Source organism: Plectropomus leopardus, chromosome 3 (genome assembly GCF_008729295.1).
Source record: "Plectropomus leopardus isolate mb chromosome 3, YSFRI_Pleo_2.0, whole genome shotgun sequence".
NCBI lineage: Eukaryota > Metazoa > Chordata > Actinopteri > Perciformes > Serranidae > Plectropomus > Plectropomus leopardus.
The window spans coordinates 26,840,777-26,857,644 of NC_056465.1; positions in this window are offsets into that span (position 1 = coordinate 26,840,777).

Sequence of the window (16,868 nt, forward strand, 5' to 3'; positions counted from 1 at the left end):
GTTCGTACAGGAAATGCAGCAATTTAAAACAATAACAATACAGATATAAAGGCATTAAAACAGAATACTAAAAAATAAGTATCATCTAGTATTAAACAGTATCAAAGTATAAGAACACTATAAGAAGAACTCCTATGAGTGGATATAATAAGTAATATTCAAAGTAAGTGGTCACCAAAACATTACACATATGATGACAATTACATACTTTTGGCCATCCAGTTCTTTCTTTAAAAAAACCCCAAAACATTATTGCATTTAGCACAAGTGATATTTCTTTAATGTCTTCTTTTAAAATATGTTTACAAAATCCCAACAATTTCTTTGTCCAATTCACTCTGACAATTAGATCCTAATTGTGTAATAAGGTTTGCTGTCCACTTGGTGGCAGCAAACCTTCAGGATTTCCTAAACTACCATGATGAGTTTGTTGTACCTTGTTTTGAGTTGATCTGATTTTTAGTGATAAATTTTAAAAAATCTTATGTATATCATACATTTTTAAGCATCACCCAAGTGTTTTTATTTTATTTTTAACACCATTTAAAATCAGGGCGAGAGAATCTGGCTGTAGAAGACAGTTTGCTGTTTATTTGAAAAACAGTCATGTGGCATCTTGTCATATTACAGAGCTCCTTACACCAGAACCTTAGGTGGGCATAATAGTCAAGAAAAATTATCTTTGGCATTTATTCTGCAAAATACATTAAGTTGATTTCTGAAAGGATGAAAAATGGTCACAAAAAACATAACAGATGAGAGCGGCAGCATCAAGTGAAAGCACATTTTGCTGCTGGGACAACTGCTGAGAGAATAAATGAAGCACCTGTCCACCTTTACCTGCAGGAGACAACAACGTGTGATGGAGTTCTTTAAACTTCTTCTTTAAAATCATACCCTTAAGTTTGTCATTCATAATCTCAACACCAAAAGTGTCGATATTTGTTTTGATTTGATTTTCTTGTGGGGAACTTCACCTGGCAGTGAACAGATCCTTTATAAATGAAAAGTTGCTCGCAGTTGTTTGCATGGCTGAATGATCCTCAACTCGTGCACTGTACAAGAGTAGATTTATCTGCATTACGATGTGGTACCAAGGCTAAAAAATCTGTATAATTCACTCCAAATTAAAACAAATTACAACACTACACATTGTTCTCTCTGCACTCACCTGGAACAGATATAATTAAGCTCTTTAGGTTCATTCAAATAAGCTTCTTCTAAAACAAGACTCACTCAATAAAGGAGAAAATTAAAGAGAAACAGATAGAAATTTGGCTTTGGCTTCTCTGTCATTGCATCATAAACAGACCAGATACAATGAATACATAATCAAACACAAACCAGGGGCAGCACAACAGAGCTTCCAGTGCATGTGTCCAATTAGCATAACATGCTGGTTGGCTGTGTGATCGACAGACAGACAGAAGGAAATATCAAAACATGCCTCCTTGTTGTCAGCTGTGACACATAATCAAAGGAAAGACGCTTCTCTACAAGAGAGTGTTACATTACATTACTCTATGATGTTTGGCAGGATTTTTTCAATCAGCAAAGTGTGGAAAGTGTTGCTGCTGGCCACCATGTAGGTCTTTGAACGCAGCACAGATACTCCAGACAACACTGAAAGGTGTGTCAACAGGTGACAACAATTGGTTCAAGCCTTTGGTAGCATGAGAGGAGTCAAGATTTTGTGCTCAACTGACCTCAACAAACTTTTTTTTTACAGTAAGAGCATCCTCATGCGTTTTGTTGTTTTCTCAATTCCTCAAGCTGCTGTGTGGGCAGAGGGTGCAAATTTGTGTCTTTTTTCCTTTTCACCCACCACGCAGGAGGTGCAGGCCGGAGCACAGCGCTGATTTGTCTGCCATACATTCAGACACTTTGGGTAAAGAGAGAAAAATTGCCTGCTGTAGTGCCACTTCAGTAACTTGACCTGGCCAGGCCTTCGCTCTGTGTGCAGTGAATGAGTTTGGCATCAGCTGGGCTCCCATTGATGACGGACTGGAGAGAGAAAGAAGGAGAAAGGTAGGGGGTCTCATGTGTTTGTGTGTGTCTCTAACTGATCTTGCTAAAAATAGATCCTATATTTGTGCGTGGCAAGCTAGAGGAGGAAAAACTAAAAAAAAAAAAAAAGCAAAAGAGTAGGGACGGATTGTTCTTTTCACACTGACACGTTGACTCATACAATGCAAATAGGCCTGTTGTCTCACATTTCTCTTTTTCTGTCTCATACAATCAGTATTTCTCTATTGACGCAGGGAAAGATAAGATTTTATGGTCCTCACAGCCTCAGGCGAGGGGCAACACACACGTCACTCGTATTTAAAACTCAGTGTGTTGACCACCATCGAGCAAATCTGGGTTTAATCCATTTCAGTCGTACTGGCCCTGGCTGCAAGGAATCTTTGTGCACAAAAGGATGGTGTTTTGTTCCTCCTGCCATGAGACAGTGGCTCCACACCCCATAATTTTAGAAATCAATACTGAGGTCATGAGTTCAAAATCTCCCAGCACAACCCAGCTCCCACTAAGAAAATTTTTACCTTATTTTTCCATTTCGGCATGTTGAGAAATACAGTTCTGGTGGAGAGAAGGAAAGACAGGGAAATTTTAAATTTTTAAATACGCATCAACCAAAACAAACTAACAAAAAAATCTGAATCAGCCTATAAACAGCCAAGTTCAGCAGTGTAGGTTTTGTTTTCGTATTGGGAGGGACACATATGAAATGGGGGGCTTTGGGGGTCCTCTGCAAGAAAATTTTGAGCAATTAATTTCCTTGCCAGCTTCAGTCTTCAGTCTTACATTGCATCCACTGATTTTAGTCACGGAGGGAGATTTGGTATTCCCTAACCAATCACAAGAGACCCACATATCCACCCGAATGTCATTTTAAGCCAACTGTGGGTCGGCACCATAGACTGTAGACTGATTTATGTATATATGTCTGTATGTCAATACAGTCAATACAATATATAGTTTGTCCTGCATGGTCTTTTTTATTTTTTCTGTGTCCTATCTCCAGTTTGTTAGATGACTGAATCTGTAAATATGCTTGATCCATGTGTGGAATCACTGAAAAATAGAAAATGCTTTCATACGACTGTTGTGCACAGTAGGTGGAGTCTGCATGGCATTTGACAGTTATCAGAGCTAAATTTTAATGCATGTGTGGCATTTAAGTAATCACGACCACGTGGCCCATACAAACACAAGTTAGGGGACACTGATCAGACCAAGAACTGATGAACTTCGTTCAGGTTTATTCTGAACATCAGTCTCCATGTGGGCAATTATTTGTCATCTAGGAAAACTGCCATGGCTTTTAAAGTAAAACAAACTATGATATTAGGTGATATTAAGAAGACATGCCGGCTAAAGGCTCATTTATGCTCAGCATTAGAGACTGGGATGACGGAGCCTGAAAAGCTTGCGGATACGGATGAAATGTGGCAGTGATATACAACCGTAGGAGACGGACAAAAAATTTAAATAATGGGGAGACGGAACAAATCGGCAATATATAATAAAATATTGTGACAATGGTGAGAAGAACTCTTCGTCACGATGTACATAATGGCCAAACATATCTCCGCCGTCTAAAACACTGTCTTCTTTATACTGTATTATCAGCTCCTCCATCGTCGCTTCGTTTTTTGTTGTGTGAAAATTTTGGGATCTAGTTCCATCTATTGGCTGTACATATGTCATCATGATAGGCACATGGAAGTATGAGGACAGTGACGTTTACAACGTGTGAAACGGACATATCTATTTTCACATGTCAAAGGAGTATAAATGCGCTTTAAGAACGGCCTAGATAGCGACGTCTGGTCTACTTGGTAGCCTGACAATGACACTTAGCGACACTATTTAACGTTGGTTAATTGTTAGTCCTCCGCTGCCCTCATTGGTAGATTTTTTAAATTTTAACTGAGACCGTGCTTTTTCATATAATGCTGCAACACCAGAATTGCACTCATTTGAGTGGGCGGATTCAAAGGTCTGGACCCAGAATTAAAGCTTCCTCCATTCTGGTGATTTTTTTATGTGCCAATTTGTACCTTTTTTATGCATCAATTTATGATGTAAATGTCTTTAATTTGGTGTAAATCATGTTTTTATTAGTGGGGACAAAGCACGTTCTAAATCTTGAGGGGTACGTGCCCCCTGTATCCCCCCCGAAATCTACACCTATGGCCAATTTATTCTTTCAATTTGACTTCCCCTGTTTTTTCCACACTCTCCCCTTATAATGTTCTGCCCTTATCATCCTCATCTCTATATGCATTTTGCACTGTTGCATCTTTTTGCTTCTAAACCCCAATAATGTCAATGAGCAGGTGCACAAACTCAACCCAACAAGCACCAAGAACCCCTGTCACTTTGCGCTGTCACTCGACTAATCACCCACAGGGGGCGCTATGGATCCAGGTTTGAGCGCTGGTGGCCCCATTATTACAATTTAATGGTTTATGTGAGTGAAGAGGCAATGTTCCTCTCTCTCTCCCTCCCAGCAGAAAGCCGTGTGCTGCTCTTATCTGGCCAGACCTGCTGCAGGAGCCAACCTGCAGTGCATTAAACAAGCCACCACCACACACACACACACACACACACACACACACACACACACACAATATATAAACAGGCGAATACACACACAGCAGCATGTGTGTGGATGTGTGTGTGTGTGTGACTGACTGTGGAAATGAACAGAATAATGAGAGAGGAGCGACAGTCGGAGACAGTTAAAGGAAGGAGAACGAGAGTTCATCAGGGGGATTGATTGGACAGTCTATTGTAGTGTATATTTGTGAATAAGTCATCTCAGAGATTACACTCAGAGAAAATGATGGAAGTTTAATTTATGCTTGCTCTGTGTATGTTGTGCAAGAAAGGGACCTGAGGATGAGAATAGTTAATAGTTAATGGTCTTAATGAGGATTGTAAAAACTGGCCTTAAACATATTATTATATTAAACATATTAACATGGAACTGTACTTTATGTATCATTGTAAGGGGGTGGCTGGGGTGTGCCTTCATTTAATTTATATATATATATATATATATTATATATATATATATATATATATATATATATATATATATATATATATATATATCCTCAGAGCTACAAAGATTATTTTTTGAGTGACTGGAGGAAATGAACGACTTTCCTGTATATATTCCACAATTTGTGTGACTAAATTATGTGATTTGGGATTTTAATTTTTTTTTTCTTTTAAGAAAAGCATGCTTTTCAAACCCACTCGCAGGTCTGGGGTACTGAGGGTACAAAAAAAAACCGAAACAAAATACGTCCCTTCCCCAAATTTCATCAAAAACAACTCCCGCCCCAGGGCTTACGTAATATTTGATGAAATATCACTATTGTAAGTTTAGATTTGGTTATGTTTTGGTTTTATGACGGAAGTGTTCGTTGCATGCTCCTTGTGTCCAAGGATTGTGTGAAATATAAAAATCCAATGATAATTTTACTCTTTCTCGCTATGACAAATTGTGTAATTTTGGTGTTTTTAAAACAAAACAAGATTAGGAGGCATGTTTTCTTTAAAATGTAGAAAATACAGTACAGTTTAAAATTATATGCCCCTCCCCAAAGCCAAAATAAAAAAAAAACTAATGAGTCTGTCCCCAGCGCTTAAAACAGATTTGAAGTGCCTCCCCCGTTTTGCACCACCCCTCCCCTCTCATAAATAACGAACAGCCCCTTATATGCCACAGAGTTATACTTCAAGTAGATTTATTCTGCAACAAACACTTAAAATATATTTAGGAATTTTGGTGGTAAGGATGTTGAACTGTTTTTCTAAAAATTCTGAATTGCTGGTAGACCTCTTTTTTTCCACCCATGTTTTTTTGTGCACATGGACAGATAACAGAGGCAGCTGTGCATGAAACCTGTCAACTTTGCAGCCATCTGAGTCATGCCAACTGTGTGTGACAAGTGTCAAAATGAATGTGATTCTGTGTCAGATCTGCTTTGCCGGTGAAAAGTTTTGTGGAGGTTTTTTTAGGGAAGGGGAAGATGCTCACACACTCTCCTTCTCCATCTCTGTGTGTGCCAATCACTTTGCATCACACACACACACACACAGACACAGACACAGACACACACACACACACACACACACACACACACACACACACACACACACATGCACTCTAAAGAAAGGGACTCATCCACCAGTGCGGACTTGGTAGAAACTTTATTTCACCACGACATCTGTCATAAACCTCCGCTGCGACTAAAACAAAGATTCAATCAGAGCTGCAACATGTCAAATCAAAATTCCGAGCACATTTTTTTCTCACAGCCGTAACAGCCATGCACGTACACATGGGGAGACAGACATGTACATACAGCACGGATGCTACCCGGACTATTAAACTCCAAGCTGCCCGACACGCCACTCTCTCCAAACTAGGCGCACAGGCATGAGCGGCCGGTTTCAAGCTGCCCTCTCTGTGAATTGATTCTACTATGAGCCTACACGAATCTCTGCTCTCAGAGGCGGGGGTGAATGCTGCAAAACGGCGTCTCCAAAATTGCTCAAAACAGCACTGAATGTCAAACAAGTAGATAAATATATCATAAACTTGTGCACTATTGTGTTTATTTCACTTCAGAAGAGAGGCATCTTGTTTTGCGACACATTCATGGTATCTCCCACATTTAGCCACCCCTGTGCTGCCGAATGGAACATTCCACAATTTATTCCAGGGAAAGACTGACAGTTTTTTGGGTCATGAAGCAGCTGTTCAAGTCAGCGGCCGTGCCTCCCTCCGCTGGAATAAGAAATTAGTCCATTTTAAAGTAAATAACTAAAGCCTCTGGCCGATAAGAAGGAATTATAGAATGGTGTGCAGGCTCAATTTGACGGAGAGAGAGCCCCCAAAACAGTTAAATCCAATAAATATGATTTTTTTTCTCCCTCCTCTTCCTCCCATCAAATTATTAAACACATTGGTGCTAGAGTTAGGCCAAGTTATTATCAACACAAGGGAAGATGGGAGGCTATAAGCAACTTACTCCCATTATTGAAGAATTACATTTGCAACGCCGTCCTATGTGGTAGCCTGTCAATGTACACATAATGACATGAAATTAATTTTTGGTGCTTGAATGAAGGCCCCTGAAGGTCACGCAGAACGTCATGCATGTGAGGTCAATAGTGATTGCATGCCAGTGTTGCTGCTTATAATACTGTTATGCTTATCTTAGTATCCCCACAGGCTCCATTTGTGTCAGTTAGAGACTGTTCTTTATTTATACCAGGGTGTCTTCAGGTCATTTAAAAGTGTTACATTTTTTAGTAAATTAATTTTATGAATATTATGCCTTAAAAGTTATTAATTAGTCTTAAATTTGATTATGTGGGTTCTTAACTGCCACAAAATTTTTAGCCAATTAATTTATCCATCTTTTAATTTCCTTTTGTCAAAATGAATCAAGCTCTTTTGTGTGAAAGTCCACATTTGTGATGTCAAAAATCTTCAAACTTACCACAAAAAAATTGTCTTTTTACTTTATACTTGGAAAAATGTGGAGTAACTCACTCTAATAACAATATTCCAACATAAATCCTGGCTCTACATGGAACCATATGCATACTACTGACCTTTATCTTACTTGCAATGGTTAAAAAAAGACAACTTGTCCAAAACTTAGTCTTAAATTTGGTCAAATCTTATCTTGAAAAGGTCTTAAAAAGCATTCAGTTTAAGTGTCTGATACAGTACCTGTAGATAACCTTTATAAATGGAGTGGAGTGGCTGAAGCGTGACTTCGTTTTTTGGTTGTTGTTTTTTTACCCTCCCTGAAGCTACAAATATTTTCCCTTTACTTGCATGACCCTCCCTCCACCATAAATTATTTATTATTTTTTAAAAATCCTTTTGATATTTGAAAGTTAGATGTTAAAAGTTGAAAACCAAATCCTGTAGTTGAAAAAAGCTTCCCATGTTTTACTCTCGTAGTGCATGCTGGTTCGTGCAATCAATTAAATTTTGGCCAAATTTTCAGTGAGATGTAGATTAAAGTCATTCTGATGAATTATCACTATTTTAAGATCAGATTTGTTGTTTGTTTGTTTTTTTCTGACGGAAATGTTCGGCGCACACAATGTGTCCAAGGAGCATTGGAAATTTTTAAAATACAACAATGAGATCAGTTTTTGCAGTTTCTGGTAATGATACATTGTGTAATACTGTTTTGTTTTTGTTTTTTTTTTTTAAAGAAAACATGGCTCAACTTATTTAAAAAAAAAGGGGTAAAATAAATACAAAATAGATCCATTTTAATTTGTATGTCCCTCCCCTAAGGCAAAATGCAAAACAAAACTCCCTCCCCAGTACTGAGAAAATATTTAACATACCTCCCCCCATAAATAATGAACAGTCCCTTATCACTTCACTTAACTGGGAAAGATTGACAGTGGTTTTATGGGTTGGAGTTAGCAGCAGTGATATTTTAAAGACATTTTTCTCGAATGAATATATTGTTGAACAAAACCTGTTTGCCATAGTTAAGTCAGTTATCTTTTGACCTTTTACAGCAGGTTCTATCTAAGACTTTCAGTGTAATTAATTCTTCTCGCTTTTAACAAACGCCGTCTAACACCTTGAATCTATTAGTCAGAACATTTTCCAGATTTTGAAAGGGCTGCATTAGTTAAGTAGGCCATTAGTTAAGTAACAATCAGGTATTGTGCCAACATGTAATTAAGTTTCATGAAGCGCAGTACATTCTGTATAAGATTAGCTGTTTGTATCCTGAGCTCGTAGTTGTTTTCACTTCTTCATGTAATATAATATATGACATCCTCCTCATTTTCAGTACAGTGGAACTAAAAGGTTCATAAAGTTGTGTGAGAGAGACTTGTGATGTGTTGAGATTTTAAGTGTGGGCCTGGTGTACGTTGTAGATTTATCAAATGTGAATGCTGTAAAGACTGAGTGCTGAAGGAACTGTGTGGCAGAGTATTGATGATGAAAAAGATGAGTCATTTGTAATCTCTTCACTGAAAACACAAATTTATTCTCATTAAACTAAACTGCTCTCTTATGTTACTATTACAGTAATGGATGCTATGTTTACATCTTAACATTTAGGATTAAATGACTTTCTTAAATGAGGAAAAATCAAATAAGTTGTTGTAAGTGGAGTGATATTGCATCAACTTACATATTCTTCAAAGACATGTTAGAGGATACAACATAACAATGCCACTAATAATTAATTAATAGAGATGGCTTTTATGTAATAAATGAGCAGATGGTGTATGATGTTCATGTGGGAAGATGTTAACTTGTAATTTGCATATCTAAAAGAAAATACACATTTTGTTAGTGTCATCAACATCTGTTGTGTGTGGTCAGGCCCTAAAACCAAACCAAACCACTTCTCTATTGAAAAATCCACATTTTTCTATTTAAAATCTTTGATGTAAAGGAGAAATTGCATGTGATAGGTTAGAGTACTGTGTGACACAGGGGTGGTTGTGTGTAGCTAAATATGCCCACATGGCACCAGATGCCAATATGATGTCAGAAAGACGTATGACTCTGACGTTGGTGAGGCATTTAAAATTTGGTTGGAATTAAATTGATGTTGATGATATTTTAAATGTTTGATCATGTTAGAATTTCATGCTGTGTGGACATTAACATTATGACATTTTGCAGACTCTGGTTTTGTTCTCTATACAACCATAGTATGCATAAATAATGGACGTAGCTGCCGTGACATTACCTATTGGTTTGTGGACTGCTGTTTTAAAGCCTGGAGTTTGACATTTTGGCCGTTGCCCTCTTTGTTTTTGAGCCAGAAGTGACCATATTTGGAGGAGAGGGTGGAGCTCTGGACGAGCGAGGGTGGATGTGACTCTCATACTCCTTTTCCGCTAAAATTAACGGGTGCACATGGGTTTTTCAAACAAGCGAAATATATGCAATCAACCTCATTTTTTAGTCTTGGAGTTTGCCGCTTTGTTGTGTGTAGCTAAATATTCCCAATTGACGCTGGACGTCAATATAGTGTCAGAAATACATTGGACCCCTACGAAGGACGAGTACATTTTGGTTGACGATATTTTGAATGTCTGACAATGCTGGGTTTTCACACAGTGTAGACATTCGCATATGATTTGTTTTGCAGACATTGGGTTCTGTTCTCCATATGTTACAACTACATGTCATCTTTGTACATTAAGATCACTTTGGCATGAAACGTTTGGATTTTGGTTAATTGACAACACAACTTTAAAGCAACAAAATATCACCATCATCCTATATCATCAGGATTCTCAGTCAAACTGGTGTTTAGACGTCCTGACATTGACTTTTGGTTACCTGACATCTCAATCTAAATTTAACCAAATGTCAATGTCTGACAACGTTTGTGGTCAGCTGGATCAGGGCCTGGCTGCAATTAAACTAGATTAGATTACACCAAACCCTGTTCACTTTTCTCACTTATTCCGTCGCATGTTTCTGTTCTTAATTTTATTCGTTTCCTCCATTTCATCATCTCTTCTTGTCTCGTCCACCTGATCCATTTGTCTCTCTACCTCTACATTTCTCCCTCCCTCCACGCCACTCTCCATCTGTTGGCCTTCCTCCATCTCTTCTTCCACTCCCTCCTCCTCTCCTGTCTGCCCGGAGTCACCAGTCATCCACCAGCATACGTTCCTCCTCTGGTCATAATGGAGATCATATGTTGAAGCCAGCTCTGAAACCCAACACGGGACGTCCACATCAAATAAAACCTGCTGTCAGCAGCGGGGCCTGGCTCTGCCAAGGGGAGTGAAACCATATCTGTGTCGGCCTCACCAACACGCCGTAAAATGGAAGCCCAAAAGACCAACAGACATACAGACAGACAGACCACACCTCTCTGGGAGACATTCCTTTCTCCCCCTGCAAAACTATACAGTTTTTGTCACATTAATCGAGGTGCGCTCAAACCTCTAAGGTGAAGTGTACAACCTTTTTACTTGTGGCTGTCAATCATTTATAAAAGAGTGTGTTGCACAACGGACTGATTGCCAAATGATTTATAGAACCACATGAAGATTCACTCTGTCATCTCAGAAATGTTAATGCTGTCTTTGTGGTTCCGTCATCGTTGTGGCATTCTCATAAGTCATCGGATACTCTTGTTTATTGCATTACCTTCCTTGCCTGAATACATGGATTTTCTCTCCTGCACACAGAGCAGTGTTGCTTGTCCATGTGCGCTTAGTTGTCTTTTGAAATGTGCTCATCTTTTGCCAATGAACAAAATGGTGCTGATTTTAAGTTGGCACCGAGCATGGATAACTCAAACTTAAAGCATCGCTGGACTATCAAACTGCATTACACCTCAGTGAAAAGAATGTGAATACCGAGACTGATACAACCTTGATTTGGTCATGATGATTGATTTTCATCTTCTGGGAGAGTCTACACTGATCTGCAGAACAAAGGGCAGGTTACCCTGGACAGTTGGCATCAAGCATCACTGGTCCAGTCTAGACCAGTCAAAGCTGTCACAATAATATCAAAGGCGTTAGATGTACATGAAAACCCTAAAACAAGCAACTTTTAAAATACAGTCTATTGATGGAGTTCTTATCCATATTTTGGAGAGCGTTTGGTTGCTAAACCTTGACAAACTACATATGGTTTTGAAGTACACAGCCTGGTAAAACTGATATAGGCTAAACTTCAAAGATTTACCTTTTAAGGGTCCTGACATAACAAGCCAACGGTGAGCCGTTGGTTGATGTTGGGCCATTGGTAAGCGTCTGTCACCCTAGCTTTTGGCATTAGTCTGCCTTTGTAGCCTCTTTATTTTGGCTGGTTCAGCGTGTTCAATCGGCGCCAGAGACAGCGGAGACAGTCGCTGAGTAAAATCACTCTGAACCATTGAACCATTGGTTTGTGGATTGCCATTTCGAAGCCTCAAGTGCAGCATTATGGCCATCGCCATACTGGTTTTATGGAACCAGAAGTGACCATATTTAGGTGAGAGGATGGCGCTTTGGAGTAAAGGGTGGAGCTGATAGAGTGGCTGAGGAAACAATCGTCAGATTGCCTGTGTGCTGAAGTTAGCAATGGAAAAAAACCCAATTTTGTTTGGTACCAGGCTGTAAACATGTTTATTTCTGCTGTCAAGTTGGACGTTTTACATGGGGCTTTATGGGGATTGACTCACTTCTTTAGCCAGCTTCAAGTGGCCATTGAAGGAGTTGCAGTTTTTCACATTGGCTTCATTTTTCTGCTCCAGAGATTGCCGCTTGATGGCAACCCATCCGGTAGTTGCAAAGATATTTCAGTATGGACCAACTATTCGATTGACTGGCGTCTCGAGCCAGCCTCCAGTGCCCATTCAAAAAACTTTAGACACTTTCATGTTGGTTTCATTTATCAGCCTCGAAGGTAGCCACTTGGATATTGTTAGCGGGTGCATAGTAATTATTATTTGTTCTTTTAGCATCGGGTTGTGTTGTTAAGGGCTAACTGGCTAACTAGTGTCTTGAATTTGTCCTATTTCCTCTCATGCAGGCACATGACGGCTATAGTTTTGTTATTTTTTTTCCAAGTACAACTTTTTGTCCAAAATACAGGTGATGTGAGGTGATGCAATAGTCAACCTTTGTCACCACTTGTTCCTTAATGTTGGTTTGTTGTTTCTATCCTTTAAGATGAGACCAGAATCCAGAGGATTCAAGAAAATGCTCATACCCCAAAAAGGGATGCTTACATAAAACTGGTAAATATCAGATCACTGGAAATCTAAAACAGTGTGCTTGTATATGCAATCTGCTGACATCCGTGGTTAAACAATGTTTTCACAGTAGTTTTAAAGGTTTTCTTTTTATGTGTGCAACTTCCTGTGTGGTGTTACACATATGTGGCCTGTGGCTGGCCCACCACCCACCGTACAAGGCAGCGGCAGCATCACCCATTTCTCAGCAGATATGACTGAGATTGAATTGCCCTTCCAGTCCCCATGTCTGAGCAGTGGAGATAGAGATCCAGAGTAAGAGCTGGAAGATGGATGGAGCATTGGCGGTGATGGTACTGCTGCTGGGGGGAAGGTGGAAGCCGGAGTGTCCTGTTGTTCGTCAAGTAGCTGAGAGATCAGATGCTATCGGGCCAGGAGGTGTCTGCTCTGCTCGGCTCCGCTCTGCAGCCCGAGCGCTGCACACAGCAGTTGGTTTACGTAAAGGATAAACAGTGACCCGGGGTTGTAATCCACTAGCAGGCCGAGCAGGAGCTGTGTGGATTACTGGAGGCTAACTGTAGCCTCTCCACTTGTTTTACACCTCAAGAGGATCCTAATTGAGCTAAATCTCATTATTTATGGCTGGCTATGGAGACGGTAATCAGAGTGGCTGGTGTGTCTTTAAACAGATCAGTCAGGAGCTGCGCCTGCTAATGCAAGCATGCGCGCATGTGTCCAGCACACACACACACACACACACACACACACACACACACACACGCGCGCACGGGTTGCCAGGTTGCTCCCATGAGAAGACTTAGCAGTGGGAGGGGAAATATTCTCTGGTCATTAGAGGTTTTGATACACTCATCATCACTGTTGTTGCACATGTGAGTGTGTATCATGGAAGAAAGAGAAATTATATATGTATTTTCGCCAAAGACAAAACATACTGGGTGAAATGAACATCATTGTCAATTTTAAAGGTTTAGTGTGGTGGACATATAGAATTGTTATAAAATATGCTAAATATGTTTTCTTGTAATGCAAGACAAATTCCCGTGCAAATGGACAATAATGTGTTATCTCTGAAAATTATAATTGTAGTGTTTTCGTTACAGTAGAATGAGCCATTTCTATACAGGGAATGGGTCCGTGTTTATGAAGATTAACATAATGCACTGGCATGTTAAGCCTGTTCTTATTGTGAAGTAGTCAAATACAGCCAGTTTGTCAGTGATTTCGCCGTAAAATATCAACACCAAAAGCCACCATTTGCGGCACTGTGATACAGTATGATTTGTGAGGATGACAGGATAAAATCACATTGCAATAGGCCTGCCCACCCCTCAAAAGCTTACGATTTAAGGTTGAAATGGAGAGCTTTTCTCTCCCCCCTCTGGCAGTGAGAGCAACTACACACACTCTTAAACTCTGTAGTTATACAGCACGCTTTCATTCCTAGTTTGTAAAATACCGCTGCTTTGTCTATGATTTCAGCTCAAGATAACAATGTCAAAAGCCACCTTTTACAGCAGTATGATACACAATGCTGTGAAGGCAGGTTTAAATGCTGCCAGTAACAACATAACATAAGAAGCTGGAAGGTCCTTATAGGGAGGGGTGATGGATGGATCAAACAAACCATGGACTTTCACCCAGGAGCCCTCATTTGCTTCTCTTTAGAGATGTTGCGCCAAATCATGATGTTTTTTCCTAAATCTAATCATGTGCTTTTGTTGCCTAAACCTAACCACCTCTGCCATGGTAGCCTTATCCAAACCATGTGCTTTTGTTGACCTCCTGGAACTGGTTGTGGCATCAACAGCAGATGCAGGAGGATAACGAGAGCGTAAAATATAGAAGTCCACTGACAAAGCAGTGATATGTGATGACTTGGGATCAGATTGTGTTGGTTTCTGTAGTAGCGAAGAACGGAAAAACAACGGCGGCCACCATAGTTTCCAGCCTTTCAGCAAGAAGAGCAAGAGAGGTCGATTTGTTTTTGGAGAAAAAGAAACCTCTGCGGATAATTAGGCTCCCATTAAAACCATCCTGAACAATCAACACTTAGGAAACTCCAGCCTTTAGATGTTTCAGCTGGTTGCAATCTGAAACCCTCACCACTTGATGTCACTAAATCCCCCCTAAATCTTACCCTTTGGACCTTTAAATTACGGAATTGTATTTTCCACAAAACAATAGTTAACAAGATATTTTCTTCTCCTTTATTTCTTCTGATTTAATGAAAGCTGATGTCCATCCAGAATATTCATGCAAGCAGCTACCTAGACCAGCAATTTCCCGTGTTATTAAAAGGCAGGGATCGTTGATATGAAGATATGAAGTTTCATTGCTAGCTGATATGAGAATTATGAATGGCGACAGAGGGCAAGAGCTGACCCCGTGTGGAGCCATGGCGCGGAGGGGTCTGCAGCCTCTCTGAGACAATGGGGGAAGAGAAAACTCCAAGAGCAGTTCATATAAATGTCACGCTTTCTAGACGGCTAATAAAAAAAAGAACAGGGCTCACAATAAAAGCTGCAATGGATGAGCAAAAGGGAGAGAAATTAAGAAAGCAAGAAAAGCAAGAAAGAAAAGACGAGGAGAAGAGGAGCATGTTAATATATTTCAGACAAAAGGGGATAAAAAGATATCACACAAAATGGCAGTGGAGAGATTTTGCAAAGATTTTGAGATGGTTGGGATGAGGTGATGTGGAGCAGAGTGAGAGAAAGAAGAGAGATGGTGGTTTGGGAGTTTAGAAACCTCTCAACCATATGCATTTCTATGTCTGCAATATACATGCAAATGGCGGCATGCATGAGCGATAGCAAAGCAAGGAGCAGAGATAGTTTTTTTTTTTTCAGAGCTACATTACCCTGAACGATGCCAAGCTCCAGCCCACCTCCACCCATCAACACAAAACACACAGAGCTGCAGACGACACTGGACATTTAACTCTTTAATTTAGCATTTTTCCATCTTCCATCCCTGTAAATCTCAATCTGTATTCATGACAGTAGGTGAAGTCATGTATTGTGTTCAAAGAGTTATTTTAACAGACAATTAGAATTTTTTTGGCAAAGAGTAGAATGGGAAAAGCAAAGAAATAAAAGACGATTTAGAGCCGGGGAGAGACGGTAAAACAGAGAGACAAACAGACAGATCCCGGTGCCTGTAGGAAGGGGGACCTGGCTTTGATTTTGGCAAACAGCTCATACAGCTAGAAAGCAGCTCCAACACGGAGAACCCGGGGAGACATAAAGCCCCAAAAAGAGGGAGCTCTGTTTTCAGGTGCCGATCAGGCTGCTGGATGGAGGGAGAACCTGTCTGCAGCAGATGTTTTATTGGGACACATGAATGCTTGAGAGGACTTTTTACTGTCCATTTTACATCAAAGAATTTGGCCAGCAGCAGGAGAAATTTAATATGTGTGTGTGTGTGTGTGTGTGTGTGTGTCTGTCTGTCTGTCTGTCTGTCTGTCTTTGTGTGTGTGTGTGTGTGTGTGTGTGTATGCGCGTGTGTCTTTGTCTGTGTGTGTGTCTGTTTGTGTGTGTGTGTGTGTGTGTGTGTGTGTGTGTGCATGTGCGTGTGTGTGTGTGTGACTGTTCGTGCAAACTTGTACTTTAATCTTTGTGGGGACCAACTTGAGTTTTAGATTAAAGGCCTTTGTAAAACAAGTTTGCATTTTTCGGATACATTTATTAATCCCTCATATGAAAAAAGAAAAATTGTTACTTAGGAAAACTTTGCACACAGCATCAGATGTGTTCAGTTGTTCTATTTGTTGTGAAATTTTGCAATTCAGCCCATTCTCATTGCTAAGTCATCAAATACCGCTGCTTGTTCACTGACAGTGGCACCTGTTGCGACAGTGTGGCATGCTGCCAGACGGCATTACTTTATAACATGGCTAAATGGCACCTGTGGCGGCTGTATTATAGTTTTAATTACACTTTTTTTATTCCCCCAATTTCTTTTCCTTGCGGCTCATGGGGAAAAAGACCAAACGCCAAAACTATTACTGCAGATCATGAGCGGGCCACGGCGCTCGGCGAGATGTCCAGTCAAGTCAAGGCAATTTTATATATAAAGCCCATTATCACAGGTCACACTTTGCCTCAGAGG